We start from the raw sequence: 17,335 nt of genomic DNA, 5'->3' as shown, positions 1-17,335 counted from the left end.
TATTCCATAACCGTGTAATCACAATGCTCTATGACCCCTGTCATCACAATGCTCCACGACACTTGTCATCACAATGATCCATGACCACATTCATCACAATGCTTCATGACCAGTGTCATCACAATTCTCGATGACCCTGGTCATCACAATGCTCCATCCCGTTGTCATCAGAATGCTCCTTGGCCCCTCTAATCACAATGGTCCATGCCCTTTTTATCACAATGTTCCAGAATTCTTGTCATCATAATGTTCCATGGCCGTGTCATCACAATGCCCCATGACGCCTGTCATCACAATGCTCCATGACCCCTGTACTCACAATGCTCCATTCCCTTTTCATCACAGTGCTACAGAATTCTGGTCATCACAATATTCCATAACCGTGTCATCACAATGCTCTATGACCCCTGTCATCACAATGCTCCATGACACTTCTCATCACAATGATCCATGACCACATTCATCACAATGCTTCATGACCACTGTCATCACAATGGTCGATGACCCTGGTCATCACATTGCTCCATGCCGTTGTCATCAGAATGCTCCTTGGCCCCTCTAATCACAATGGTCCATGCCCTTTTTATCACAATGCTCCAGAATTCTTGTCATCATAATGTTCCATGGCCGTGTGATCACAATGCCCCATGACCCCTGTCATCACAATGCTCCATGGCCCCTGTCATCCCAGTGCTCCATGATATCTTTCTTCACAATTCTAGATGACCACTGTCATCACAATACCCCATGACACCTGTCTTCACATTTCGCCATGGCTCTTGTCATCGCAATGCTCCATGAAACGTGTCATCACAATATTCCAGGACACTTGTCGTCACAAAGATCCTTGACCACATTCATCTGAATACTCCATGGCCTATGTATTCACAATTTTTCATGGCCCCTGAAATCAAATTGCTCCATGTTCCCTTTCTAACAATGCTCCATGACCACTGTCAACACATTGTCCCATGACGCCTGTCATCACAATGCTCCATGGCCCATTTCATCACTATGCTCCATGATACCTGTCTTCACAATGTTCTAGAACAATTGTCATCACAATGCTCCATGACGGCTGTAATCACATTGCTCCATTCCCTTTTCATCACAGTGCTACAGAATTCTGGTCATCACAATATTCCATAACGGTGTCATCACAATGCTCTATGACCCCTGTCATCACAATGCTCCACGACACTTGTCATCACAATGATCCATGACCACATTCATCACAATGCTTCATGACCACTGTCATCACAATGCTCGATGACCCTGGTCATCACAATGCTCCATGCCGTTGTCATCAGAATGCTCCTTGACCCCTCTAATCACAATGGTCCATGCCCTTTTTATCACAATGCTCCTGAATACTTGTCATCATAACGTTCCATGGCCGTGTCATCACAATGCCCAATGACCCCTGTCATCACAATGCTCCATGGCCCCTGTCATCCCAGTGCTCCATGATATCTTTCTTCACAATTCTAGATGACCACTGTCATCACAATGTCCCATGACACCTGTCTTCACATTTCGCCATGGCCCTTGTCATCGCAATGCTCCATGAACCTTGTCATCACAATATTCCAGGACACTTTTCGTCACAATGATCCTTGACCAGATTCATGTGATTACTCCATGGCCTATGTATTCACAATTTTTCATGGCCCCTGAAATCAAATTGCTCCATGTTCCCTTTCTAACAATGCTCCATGACCACTGTCAACACATTGTCCCATGACGCCTGTCATCACAATGCTCCATGGCCCCTTTCATCACTATGCTCCATGAACCCTGTCTTCACAATGTTCTAGAACAATTGTCATCACAATGCTCCATGACCCCTGTAATCACAATGCTCCATTCCCTTTTCATCACAGTGCTACAGAATTCTGGTCATCACAATATTCCATAACCGTGTCATCACAATGCTCTATGACCCCTGTCATCACAATGCTCCACGACACTTGTCATCACAATGATCCATGACCACATTCATCACAATGCTTCATGACCACTGTCATCACAATGCTCGATGACCCTGGTCATCACAATGCTCCATGCCGTTGTCATCAGAATGCTCCTTGGCCCCTCTAATCACAATGGTCCATGCCCTTTTTATCACAATGCTCCAGAATTCTTGTCATCATAATGTTCCATGGCCGTGTCATCACAATGCCCCATGACGCCTGTCATCACAATGCTCCATGGCCCCTGTCATCCCAGTGCTCCATGATATCTTTCTTCACAATTGTAGATGACCACTGTCATCACAATGCCCCATGACACCTGTCTTCACATTTCGCCATGGCCCTTGTCATCGCAATGCTCCATGAACCGTGTCATCACAATATTCCAGGACACTTTTTGTCACAATGATCCTTGACCACATTCATCTGAATACTCCATGGCCTATGTATTCACAATTTTTCATGGCCCCTGAAATCAAATTGCTCCATGTTCCCTTTCTAACAATGCTCCATGACAACTGTCAACACTTTGTCCCATGACGCCTGTCATCACAATGCTCCATGTCCGATTTCATCACTATGCTCCATGATCCCTGTCTTCACAATGTTCTAGAATAATTGTCATCACAATGCTTCATGACCCCTGTACTCACAATGCTCCATTTCTTTTTTCATCACAGTGCTACAGAATTCTGGTCATCACAATATTCCATAACCGTGTCATCACAATGCTCTATGACCCCTGTCATCAAAATGCTCCAAGACACTTGTCATCACAATGATCCATGACCACATTCATCACAATGCTTCATGACCACTGTCATCACAATGCTCGATGACCCTGGTCATCACAATGCTCCATGCCGTTGTCATCAGAATGCTCCTTGGCCCCTCTAATCACAATGGTCCATGCCCTTTTTATCACAATGCTCCAGAATTCTTGTCATCATAATGTTCCATGGCCGTGCCATCACAATGCCCCATGACCCCTGTCATCACAATGCTCCATGGCCCCTGTCAACCCAGTGCTCCATGATATCTTTCTTCACAATTCTAGATGACCACTGTCATCACAATGTCCCATGACACCTGTCTTCACATTTCGCCATGGCCCTTGTCATCGCAATGCTCCATGAACCTTGTCATCACAATATTCCAGGACACTTTTCATCACAATGATCCTTGACCAGATTCATGTGAATACCCCATGGCCTATGTATTCACAATTTTTCATGGCCCCTGAAATCAAATTGCTCCATGTTCCCTTTCTAACAATGCTCCATGACCACTGTCAACACATTGTCCCATGACGCCTGTCATCACAATGCTCCATGGCCCCTTTCATCACTATGCTCCATGATCCCTGTCTTCACAATGTTCTACAACAATTGTCATCACAATGCTCCATGACCCCTGTAATCACAATGCTCCATTCCCTTTTCATCACAGTGCTACAGAATTCTGGTCATCACAATATTCCATAACCTTGTCATCACAATGCTCTATGACCCCTGTCATCACAATGCTCCACGACACTTGTCATCACAATGATCCATGACCACATTCATCACAATGCTTCATGACCAGTGTCATCACAATCCTCGATGACCATGGTCATCACAATGCTCCATGCCGTTGTCATCAGAATGCTCCTTGGCCCCTCTAATCACAATGGTCCATGCCCTTTTTATCACAATGCTCCAGAATTCTTGTCATCATAATGTTCCATGGCCGTGTCATCACAATGCCCCATGACGCCTGTCATCACAATGCTCCATGGCCCCTGTCATCCAGTGCTCCATGATATCTTTCTTCACAATTCTAGATGACCACTGTCATCACAATGCCCCATGACACCTGTCTTCACATTTCGCCATGGCCCTTGTCATCGCAATGCTCCATGAACCGTGTCATCACAATATTCCAGGACACTTTTTGTCACAATGATCCTTGACCACATTCATCTGAATACTCCATGGCCTATGAATTCACAATTTTTCATGGCCCCTGAAATCAAATTGCTCCATGATCCCTTTCTAACAATGCTCCATGACAACTGTCAACACATTGTCCCATGACGCCTGTCATCACAATGCTCCATGTCCGATTTCATCACTATGCTCCATGATCCCTGTCTTCACAATGTTCTAGAACAATTGTCATCACAATGCTTCATGACCCCTGTACTCACAATGCTCCATTTCTTTTTTCATCACAGTGCTACAGAATTCTGGTCATCACAATATTCCATAACCGTGTCATCACAATGCTCTATGACCCCTGTCATCACAATGCTCCACGACACTTGTCATCACAATGATCCATGACCACATTCATCACAATGCTTCATGACCACTGTCATCACAATGCTCGATGACCCTGGTCATCACATTGCTCCATGCCGTTGTCATCAGAATGCTCCTTGGCCCCTCTAATCACAATGGTCCATGCCCTTTTTATCACAATGCTCCAGAATTCTTGTCATCATAATGTTCCATGGCCGTGCCATCACAATGCCCCATGACCCCTGTCATCACAATGCTCCATGGCCCCTGTCATCCCAGTGCTCCATGATATCTTTCTTCACAATTCTAGATGACCACTGTATTCACAATGCCCCATGACACCTGTCTTCACATTTCGCCATGGCTCTTGTCATCACAATGCTCCATGAAACGTGTCATCACAATATTCCAGGACACTTGTCGTCACAATGATCCTTGACCACATTCATCTGAATACTCCATGGCCTATGTATTCACAATTTTTCATGGCCCCTGAAATCAAATTGCTCCATGTTCCCTTTCTAACAATGCTCCATGACCACTGTCAACACATTGTCCCATGACGCCTGTCATCACAATGCTCCATGGCCCATTTCATCACTATGCTCCATGATACCTGTCTTCACAATGTTCTAGAACAATTGTCATCACAATGCTCCATGACGGCTGTAATCACATTGCTCCATTCCCTTTTCATCACAGTGCTACAGAATTCTGGTCATCACAATATTCCATAACCGTGTCATCACAATGCTCTATGACCCCTGTCATCACAATGCTCCACGACACTTGTCATCACAATGATCCATGACCACATTCATCACAATGCTTCATGACCACTGTCATCACAATGCGCGATGACCCTTGTCATCACTATGCTCTATGCCGTTGTCATCAGAATGCTCCTTGGCCCCTTTAATCACAATGGTCCATGCCCTTTTTATCACAATGCTCCAGAATTCTTGTCATCATAATGATCCATGGCCGTGTCATCACAATGCCCCATGACCCCTGTCATCACAATGCTCCAAGGCCCCTGTCATCCCAGTGCTCCATGATATCTTTCTTCACAATTCTAGAGGACCACTGCCATCACAATGCCCCATGACAGCTGTCTTCACATTTTGCCATGGCCCTTGTCATCGCAATACTCCATGAACCGTGTCATCACAATATTCCAGGACAATTTTCGTCACAATGATCCTTGACCACATTCATCTGAATACTCCATGGCCTATGTATTCACAATTTTTCATGGCCCCTGAAATCAAATTGCTCCATGTTCCCTTTCTAACAATGCTCCATGACCACTGTCAAAATATTGTCCCATGACACCTGTCATCACAATGCTCCATGGCCCCATTCATCACTATGCTCCATGATCCCTGTCTTCACAATGTTCTAAAGTATTGTCATCAAAATGCTCCATGACCCCTGTAATCACAAGGCTCCATTCCCTTTTCGTCACATTGCTACAGAATTCTGCTCATCACAATGTTCCATAACCGTGTCATCACAATGCTCTATGACCCCTGTCATCACAATGCTCCACGACACTTGTCATCACAATGATCCATAACCACATTCATCAGAATGCTTCATGACCACTGTCATCACAATGCTCGATGACCCTTGTCATCACAATGCTCCATGCCGTTGTCATCAGAATGCTCCTTGGCCCCTCTAATCACAATGGTCCATGCCCTTTTTATCACAATGCTCCAGAATTCTTGTCATCATAATGTTCCATGGCCGTGTCATCACAATGCACCGTGACCACTGTCATCACAATGCTCCATGGCCCCTGTCATCCCAGTGCTCCATGATATGTTTCTTCACAATTCTAGATGACCACTGTCATCACAATGCCCCATGACACCTGTCTTCACATTTCGCCATGGCCCCTGTCATCGCAATGCTCCATGAACCGTGTCATCACAATACTCCAGGACAATTTTCGTCACAATGATCCTTGACAACATTCATCTGAATACTCCAAAGCCTATGTATTCAAAATTTTTCATGGCCCCTGAAATCAAATTGCTCCATGTTCACTTTCTAACAATGTTCCATGACCACTGTCAACATATTGTCCCATAACGCCTGTCATCACAATGCTCCATGGCCCCTTTCATCACTATGCTCCATGATCCCTGTCTTCACAATGTTCTAGAACAATTGTCATCACAATGCTCCATGACCCCTGTAATCACAATGCTCCATTCCCTTTCATCACATTGCTACAGAATTCTGGTCATCACAATATTCCATAACCGTGTCATCACAATGCTCTATGAGCCCTGTCATCACAATGCTCCACGACACTTGTCATCACAATGATCCATGACCACATTCATCACAATGCTTCATGACCACTGTCATCACAATGCTCGATGACCCTTGTCATCACAATGCTCCATGCCGTTGTCATCATAATGCTCCTTGGCCCCTCTAATCACAATGGTCTGTGCCCTTTTTATCACAATGCTCCAGAATTCTTGTCATCATAATGTTCCATGGCCGTGTCATCACAATGCCCCATGACCCCTGTCATCACAATGCTCCATGGCCCCTGTCATCCCAGTGCTCCATGATATCTTTCTTCACAATTCTAGATGACCACTGTCATCACAATGCCCCATGACACCTGTCTTCACATTTCGCCATGGCCCCTGTCATCGCAATGCTCCATGAACCGTGTCATCACAATATTCCAGGACAATTTTCGTCACAATGATCCTTGACCACATTCATCTGAATACTCCATAGCCTATGTATTCACAATTTTTCATGGCCCCTGAAATCAAATTGCTCCATGTTCCCTTTCTAACAATGCTCCATGACCACTGTCAACACAATGTCCCATGACACCTGTCATCACAATGCTCCATGGCCCCTTTCATCACTATGCTCCATGATCCCTGTCATTACAATGTTCTAGAACAATTGTCATCACAATGATCCATGACCCATGTAATCACAATGCTCCATTCCATTTTCATCACAGTGCTACAGAATTCTGGTCATCACAATATTCCATAACCGTGTCATCACAATGCTCTATGACCCCTGTCATCACAAGGCTCAACGACACTTGTCATCACAATGATCCATGACCACATTCATCACAATGCTTCATGACCACTGTCATCACAATGCTCGATGACACTTGTCATCACAATGCTCCATGCCGTTGCCATCAGAATGCTCCTTGGCCCCTCTAATCACAATGGTCCATGACCTTTTTATCACAATGCTCCAGAATTCTTGTCATCATAATGTTCCATGGCCGTGTCATCACAATGCCCCATCACCCCTGTCATCACAATGCTCCATGGCCCCTGTCATCCCAGTGCTCCATATCTTTCTTCAAAATTCTAGATGACCACTGTCATCACAATGCCCCATGACACTTGTCTTCACATTTCGCCATGGCCCTTGTCATCGCAATGCTCCATGAACCGTGTTATCACAATATTCCAGGACACTTTTCGTCACAATGATCCTTGACCACATTCATATGAATACTCTATGGCCTATGTATTCACAATTTTTCATGGCCCCTGAAATCAAATTGCTCCATGTTCCCTTTCTAACAATGCCCCATGACCACTGTCAACACATTGTCCCATGACACCTGTCATCACAATGCTCCATGGCCCCGTTCATCACTATGCTCCATGATCCCTGTCTTCACAATGTTCTAAACAATTGTCATCACAATGCTCCATGACCCCTGTAATCACAATGCTCCATTCCCTTTTCATCACAGTGCTACAGAATACTGGTCATCACAATATTCAATAACCGTGCCATCACAATGCTCTATGACCCCTGTCATCACAATGCTCCACGACACTTGTCATCACAGTGATCCATAACCAAATTCATCACAATGCTTCATAACCACTGTCATCACAATGCTCGATGACCCTTGTCATCACAATGCTCCATGCCGTTGTCATCAGAATGCTCCTTGGCCCCTCTAATCACAATGGTCCATGCCCTTTTTATCACAATGCTCCAGAATTCTTGTCATCATAATGTTCCATGGCCGTGTCATCACAATGCCCCATGACCCATTTCCTCACAATGCTCCATGGCCCCTGTCATCCCAGTGCTCCATGATATCTTTCTTCACAATTGTAGATGACCACTGTCATCACAATGCCCCATGACACCTGTCTTCACATTTCGCCATGGCACTTGTCATCGCAATGCTCCATGAACCGTGTCATCACAATATTCCAGGACACTTGTCGTCACAATGATCCTTGACCACATTCATGTGAATACTCCATGGCCTATGTATTCACAATTTTTCATGGCCCCTAAAATCAAATTGCTCCATGTTCCCTTTCTAACAATGCCCCATGACCACTGTCAACACATTGTCCCATGACACCTGTCATCACAATGCTCCATGGCCCCTTTCATCACTATGCTCCATGATCCCTGTCTTCACAATGTTCTAAACAATTGTCATCACAATGCTCCATGACCCCTGTAATCACAATGCTCCATTCCCTTTTCATCACAGTGCTACAGAATACTGGTCATCACAATATTCAATAACCGTGCCATCACAATGCTCTATGACCCCTGTCATCACAATGCTCCACGACACTTGTCATCACAGTGATCCATAACCAAATTCATCACAATGCTTCATAACCACTGTCATCACAATGCTCGATGACCCTTGTCATCACAATGCTCCATGCCGTTGTCATCAGAATGCTCCTTGGCCCCTCTAATCACAATGGTCCATGACCTTTTTATCACAATGCTCCAGAATTCTTGTCATCATAATGTTCCATGGCCGTGTCATCACAATGCCCCATGACCCATTTCCTCACAATGCTCCATGGCCCCTGTCATCCCAGTGCTCCATGATATCTTTCTTCACAATTGTAGATGACCACTGTCATCACAATGCCCCATGACACCTGTCTTCACATTTCGCCATGGCCCTTGTCATCGCAATGCTCCATGAACCGTGTCATCACAATATTCCAGGACACTTGTCGTCACAATGATCCTTGACCACATTCATCTGAATACTCCATGGCCTATGTATTCACAATTTTTCATGGCCCCTGAAATCAAATTGCTCCATGTCCCCTTTCTAACAATGCTCCATGACCACTGTCGACACAATGTCCCATGATACCTATAATCACAATGCTCCATGGCCCCTTTCATCACTATGCTCCATGATCCCTGTAATCACAATGTTCTAGAACAATTGTCATCACAATGCTCCATGACCACTGTAATCACAATGCTCCATTCCCTTTTCATCACAGTGCTACAGAATTCTGGTCATCACAATATTCCATAACCGTGTCATCACAATGCTCTATGACCCCTGTCATCACAGTGCTCCATGACGCCTGTCAACACAATGCTCCACTGCCCCTTTCATCACTATGCTCCATGATCCCTGTCATCACAATGCTCTAGAAAAATTTTCATCACAATGCTCTATGAACCCTGTCATCAATATGCTCCACGACAGTTGTCATCACAATGATCCATGACCACATTCATCACAAGGCTCCATGCCGTTGTCATCAGAATGCACCTTGGCCCCTCTAATCACAATGGTCTATGCCCTTTTTATCACAATGCTCCAGAATTCTTCTCATCATAATGTTCCATGGCCGTGTCATCACAATGCCCCATGAACCCTGTCATCACAATGCTCCATGGCCCCTGTCATCCCAGTGCTCCATGATATCTTTCTTCACAATTCTAGATGACCACTGTCATCACAATGCCCCATGACACCTGTCTTCACATTTCGCCATGGCCCCTGTCATCGCAATGCTCCATGAAACGTGTCATCACAATATTCCAGGACAATTTTCGTCACAATGATCCTTGACCACATTCATCTGAATACTCCATAGCCTATGTATTCACAATTTTTCATGGCCCCTGAAATCAAATTGCTCCATGTTCCCTTTCTAACAATGCTCCATGACCACTGTCAACACAATGTCCCATGACGCCTGTCATCACAATGCTCCATGGCCCATTTCATCACTATGCTCCATGATCCCTGTCATTACAATGTTCTAGAACAATTGTCATCACAATGCTCCATGACCCATGTAATCACAATGCTCCATTCCCTTTTCATCACAGTGCTACAGAATTCTGGTCATCACAATATTCCATAACCGTGTCATCACAATGCTCTATGACCCCTGTCATCACAATGCTCCACGACACTTGTCATCACAATGATCCATGACCACATTCATCACAATGCTCCATGCCGTTGTCATCAGAATGCTCCTTGGCGCCTCTAATCACAGTGGTCCATGACCTTTTTATCACAATGCTCCAGAATTCTTGTCATCATAATGTTCCATGGCCGTGTCATCACAATGCCCCATGACCCCTGTCATCACAATGTTCCATGGCCCCTGTCATCCCAGTGCTCCATGATATCTTTCTTCACAATTCTAGATGACCACTGTCATCACAAAGCCCCATGACACCTGCCTTCACATTTCGCCATGGCCCTTGTCATCGCAATGCTCCATGAACCGTGACATCACAATATTCCAGTATACTTTTCGTCCCAATGATCCTTGACCACATTCATCTGAATACTCCATAGCCTATGTATTCACAATTTGTCATGGCCCCTGAAATCAAATTGCTCCATGTTCCCTTTCTAACAATGCTCTATGACCACTGTCAACACATTGTCCCATGACGCCTGTCATCACAATGCTCCATGGCCCCTTTCATCACTATGCTCCATGATCCCTGTCTTCACAATGTTCTAAAGTATTGTCATCAAAATGCTCCATGACCCCTGTAATCACAATGCTCCATTCCCTTTTCATCACAGTGCTACAGAATTCTGGTCATCACAATATTCCATAACCGTGTCATCACAATGCTCTATGAGCCCTGTCATCACAATGCTCCACGACACATCTCATCACAATGATCCATGACCACATTCATCACAATGCTTCATGACCACTGTCATCACAATGCTCGATGACACATGTCAACACAATGCTCCATGCCGTTGTCATCAGAATGCTCCTTGGCCCCTCTAATCACAATGGTCCATGCCCTTTTTATCACAATGCTCCAGAATTCTTGTCATCATAATGTTCCATGGCCGTGTCATCACAATGCCCCTGACCCCTGTCATCACAATGCTCCATGGCCCCTGTCATCCCAGTGCTCCATGATATCTTTCTTCACAATTCTACATGACCACTGTCATCACAATGTCCCATGACACCTGTCTTCACATTTCGCCATGGCCCTTGTCATCGCAATGCTCCATGAACCGTGTCATCACAATATTCCACGACACTTTTCATCACAATGATCCATGACCACAGTCATCTGAATACTCCATGGCCTATGTATTCACAATTTTTCATGGCCCCTTAAATCAAATTGCTCCATGTTCCCTTTCTAACAATGATCCAAGACCACTGTCAACACAATGTCCCATGACGCCTGTCATCACAATGCTCCATGGCCCCTTTCATCACTATGCTCCATGATCCCTGTCTTCACAATGTTCTAGAACAATTGTCATCACAATGCTCCATGACCCCTGTAATCACAATGCTCCATTGCTTTTCATCACAGTGCTACAGAATTCTGGTCATCACAATATTCCATAACCGTGTCATCACAATGCTCTATGACCCCTGTCATCACAATGCTCCACGACACTTGTCATCACAATGATCCATGACCACATTCATCACAATGCTTCATGACCAGTGTCATCACAATTCTCGATGACCCTGGTCATCACAATGCTCCATCCCGTTGTCATCAGAATGCTCCTTGGCCCCTCTAATCACAATGGTCCATGCCCTTTTTATCACAATGTTCCAGAATTCTTGTCATCATAATGTTCCATGGCCGTGTCATCACAATGCCCCATGACGCCTGTCATCACAATGCTCCATGACCCCTGTACTCACAATGCTCCATTCCCTTTTCATCACAGTGCTACAGAATTCTGGTCATCACAATATTCCATAACCGTGTCATCACAATGCTCTATGACCCCTGTCATCACAATGCTCCATGACACTTCTCATCACAATGATCCATGACCACATTCATCACAATGCTTCATGACCACTGTCATCACAATGCTCGATGACCCTGGTCATCACATTGCTCCATGCCGTTGTCATCAGAATGCTCCTTGGCCCCTCTAATCACAATGGTCCATGCCCTTTTTATCACAATGCTCCAGAATTCTTGTCATCATAATGTTCCATGGCCGTGTGATCACAATGCCCCATGACCCCTGTCATCACAATGCTCCATGGCCCCTGTCATCCCAGTGCTCCATGATATCTTTCTTCACAATTCTAGATGACCACTGTCATCACAATGCCCCATGACACCTGTCTTCACATTTCGCCATGGCTCTTGTCATCGCAATGCTCCATGAAACGTGTCATCACAATATTCCAGGACACTTGTTGTCACAATGATCCTTGACCACATTCATCTGAATACTCCATGGCCTATGTATTCACAATTTTTCATGGCCCCTGAAATCAAATTGCTCCATGTTCCCTTTCTAACAATGCTCCATGACCACTGTCAACACATTGTCCCATGACGCCTGTCATCACAATGCTCCATGGCCCATTTCATCACTATGCTCCATGATACCTGTCTTCACAATGTTCTAGAACAATTGTCATCACAATGCTCCATGACGGCTGTAATCACATTGCTCCATTCCCTTTTCATCACAGTGCTACAGAATTCTGGTCATCACAATATTCCATAACCGTGTCATCACAATGCTCTATGACCCCTGTCATCACAATGCTCCACGACACTTGTCATCACAATGATCCATGACCACATTCATCACAATGCTTCATGACCACTGTCATCACAATGCTCGATGACCCTGGTCATCACAATGCTCCATGCCGTTGTCATCAGAATGCTCCTTGACCCCTCTAATCACAAAGGTCCATGCCCTTTTTATCACAATGCTCCTGAATATTGTCATCATAACGTTTCATGGCCGTGTCATCACAATGCCCAATGACCCCTCTCATCACAATTCTCCATGGCCCCTGTCATCCCAGTGCTCCATGATATCTTTCTTCACAATTCTAGATGACCACTGTCATCACAATGTCCCATGACACCTGTCTTCACATTTCGCCATGGCCCTTGTCATCGCAATGCTCCATGAACCTTGTCATCACAATATTCCAGGACACTTTTCGTCACAATGATCCTTGACCAGATTCATGTGAATACTCCATGGCCTATGTATTCACAATTTTTCATGGCCCCTGAAATCAAATTGCTCCATGTTCCCTTTCTAACAATGCTCCATGACCACTGTCAACACATTGTCCCATGACGCCTGTCATCACAATGCTCCATGGCCCCTTTCATCACTATGCTCCATGATCCCTGTCTTCACAATGTTCTAGAACAATTGTCATCACAATGCTCCATGACCCCTGTAATCACAATGTTCCATTCCCTTTTCATCACAGTGCTACAGAATTCTGGTCATCACAATATTCCATAACCGTGTCATCACAATGCTCTATGGCCCCTGTCATCACAATGCTCCACGACACTTGTCATCACAATGATCCATGACCACATTCATCACAATGCTTCATGACCACTGTCATCACAATGCTCGATGACCCTGGTCATCACAATGCTCCATGCCGTTGTCATCAGAATGCTCCTTGGCCCCTATAATCACAATGGTCCATGCCCTTTTTATCACAATGCTCCAGAATTCTTGTCATCATAATGTTCCATGGCCGTGTCATCACAATGCCCCATGACGCCTGTCATCACAATGCTCCATGGCCCCTGTCATCCCAGTGCTCCATGATATCTTTCTTCACAATTCTAGATGACCACTGTCATCACAATGCCCCATGACACCTGTCTTCACATTTCGCCATGGCCCTTGTCATCGCAATGCTCCATGAACCGTGTCATCACAATATTCCAGGACACATTTGTCACAATGATCCTTGACCACATTCATCTGAATACTCCATGGCCTATGTATTCACAATTTTTCATGGCCCCTGAAATCAAATTGCTCCATGTTCCCTTTCTAACAATGCTCCATGACAACTGTCAACACATTGTCCCATGACGCCTGTCATCACAATGCTCCATGTAAGATTACATCAATATGCTCCATGATCCCTGTCTTCACAATATTCTAGAACAATTGTCATCACAATGCTTCATGACCCCTGTACTCACAATGCTCCATTTCTTTTTTCATCACAGTGCTACAGAATTCTGGTCATCACAATATTCCATAACCGTGTCATCACAATGCTCTATGACCCCTGTCATCACAATGCTCCACGACACTTGTCATCACAATGATCCATGACCACATTCATCACAATGCTTCATGACCACTGTCATCACAATGCTCGATAACCCTGGTCATCACATTGCTCCATGCCGTTGTCATCAGAATGCTCCTTGGCCCCTCTAATCACAATGGTCCATGCCCTTTTTATCACAATGCTCCAGAATTCTTGTCATCATAATGTTCCATGGCCGTGCCATCACAATGCCCCATGACCCCTGTCATCACAATGCTCCATGGCCCCTGTCATCCCAGTGCTCCATGATATCTTTCTTCACAATTCTAGATGACCACTGTCATCACAATGCCCCATGACACCTGTCTTCACATTTCGCCATGGCTCTTATCATCGCAATGCTCCATGAAACGTGTCATCACAATATTCCAGGACACTTGTCGTCACAATGATCCTTGACCACATTCATCTGAATACTCCATGGCCTATGTATTCACAATTTTTCATGGCCCCTGAAATCAAATTGCTCCATGTTCCCTTTCTAACAATGCTCCATGACCACTGTCAACACATTGTCCCATGACGCCTGTCATCACAATGCTCCATGGCCCATTTCATCACTATGCTCCATGATCCATGTCTTCACAATGTTCTAAACAATTGTCATCACAATGCTCCATGACCCCTGTAATCACAATGCTCCATTCCCTTTTCATCACAGTGCTACATAATTCTGGTCATCACAATATTCCATAACCGTGTCATCACAATGCTCTATGACCCCTGTCATCACAATGCTCCACGACACTTATCATCACAATGATCCATGACCACATTCATCACAATGCTTCATGACCACTGTCATCACAATGCTCGATGACCCTGGTCATCACAATGCTCCATGCCGTTGTCATCAGAATGCTCCTTGGCCCCTCTAATCACAATGGTCCATGCCCTTTTTATCACAATGCTCCAGAATTCTTGTCATCATAATGTTCCATGGCCATGTCATCACAATGCCCCATGACGCCTGTCATCACAATGCTCCATGGCCCCTGTCATCCCAGTGCTCCATGATATCTTTCTTCACAATTCTAGATGACCACTGTCATCACAATGCCCCATGACACCTGTCTTCACATTTCGCCATGGCGCTTGTCATCGCAATGCTCCATGAACAGTGTCATCACAATATTCCAGGACACTTGTCGTCAAAATGATCCTTGACCACATTCATCTGAATACTCCATGGCCTATGCATTCACAATGTTTCATGGCCCCTGAAATCAAATTGCTCCATGTTCCCTTTCTAACTATGCTCCATGACCACTGTCAACACATTGTCCCATGACGCCTGTCATCACAATGCTCGATGGCCCCATTCATCACTATGCTCCATGATCCCTGTCTTCACAATGATCTAAAAAATTGTCATCACAATGCTCCATGACCCCTGTAATCACAAAGCTCCATTCCCTTTTCATCACAGTGCTACAGAATTCTGGTCATCACAATATTCCATAACCGTGTCATCACAATGCTCTATGACACCTGTCATCAGAATGCTCCACGACACTTGTCATCACAATGATGCATGACCACATTCATCACAATGCTTCATGACCACTGTCATCACAAAGCTCGATGACACTTGTCATCACAATGCTCCATGCCGTTGTCATCAGAATGCTCCTTGGCCCCTCTAATCTCAATGGTCCATGCCTATTTTATCACAATGCTCCAGAATTCTTGTCATCATAATGTTCCATGGCCGTGTCATCACAATGCCCCATGACACCTGTCATCACAATTCTCCATGGCCCCTGTCATCCCAGTGCTCCATGATATCTTTCTTCACAATTCTAGAGGACCACTGTCATCACAATGCCCCATGACACCTGTCTTCACATTTCGCCATGGCCCTTGTCATCGCAATGCTCCATGAAATGTGTCATCACAATATTCCAGGACACTTCTCGTCACAATGATCCTTGACCACATTAATCTGAATTCTCCATGGCCTATGTATTCACAATTTTTCATGGCCACTGAAATCAATTTGCTCCATGTTCCCTAACAATGCTCCATGACCACTGTCAAAACAATGTCCCATGACGCCTATCGTCACAATGCTCCATGGCCCCTTTCATCACTATGCTCCATGATCCCTGTCATCACAATGTTCTAGAACAATTGTCATCACAATGCTCCATGACCCCTGTAATCACAATGCTCCATTCCCTTTTCATCACAGTGCTACAGAATTCTGGTCATCACAATATTCAATAACCGTGTCATCACAATGCTCTATGACCCCTGTCATCAAAATGATCCATGATCACATTCATCACAATGCTTCATGACCACTGTCATCACAATGCTCGATGACCCTTGTCATCACCATGCTCCATGCCGTTGTCATCAGAATGCTCCTTGGCCCTTCTAATCACAATGGTCCATGCCCTTTTTATCACAATGCTCCAGAATTCTTGTCATCATAATGTTCCATGGCCGTGTCATCACAATGCCCCATGACCCCTGTCATCACAATGTTCCATGGCCCCTGTCATCCCAGTGCTCCATGATATCTTTCTTCACAATTCTACATGACCACTGTCATCACAATGCCCCATGACACCTGTCTTCACATTTCGCCATGGCCCTTGTCATCGCAATGCTCCATGAACCGTGTCATCACAATATTCCAGGACACTTT

The sequence above is a fragment of the Eschrichtius robustus genome, unplaced genomic scaffold (assembly GCF_028021215.1).
Source record: "Eschrichtius robustus isolate mEscRob2 unplaced genomic scaffold, mEscRob2.pri scaffold_26, whole genome shotgun sequence".
Classification (NCBI taxonomy): Eukaryota; Metazoa; Chordata; class Mammalia; order Artiodactyla; family Eschrichtiidae; genus Eschrichtius; species Eschrichtius robustus.
This window is presented reverse-complemented; position numbering follows the sequence as displayed.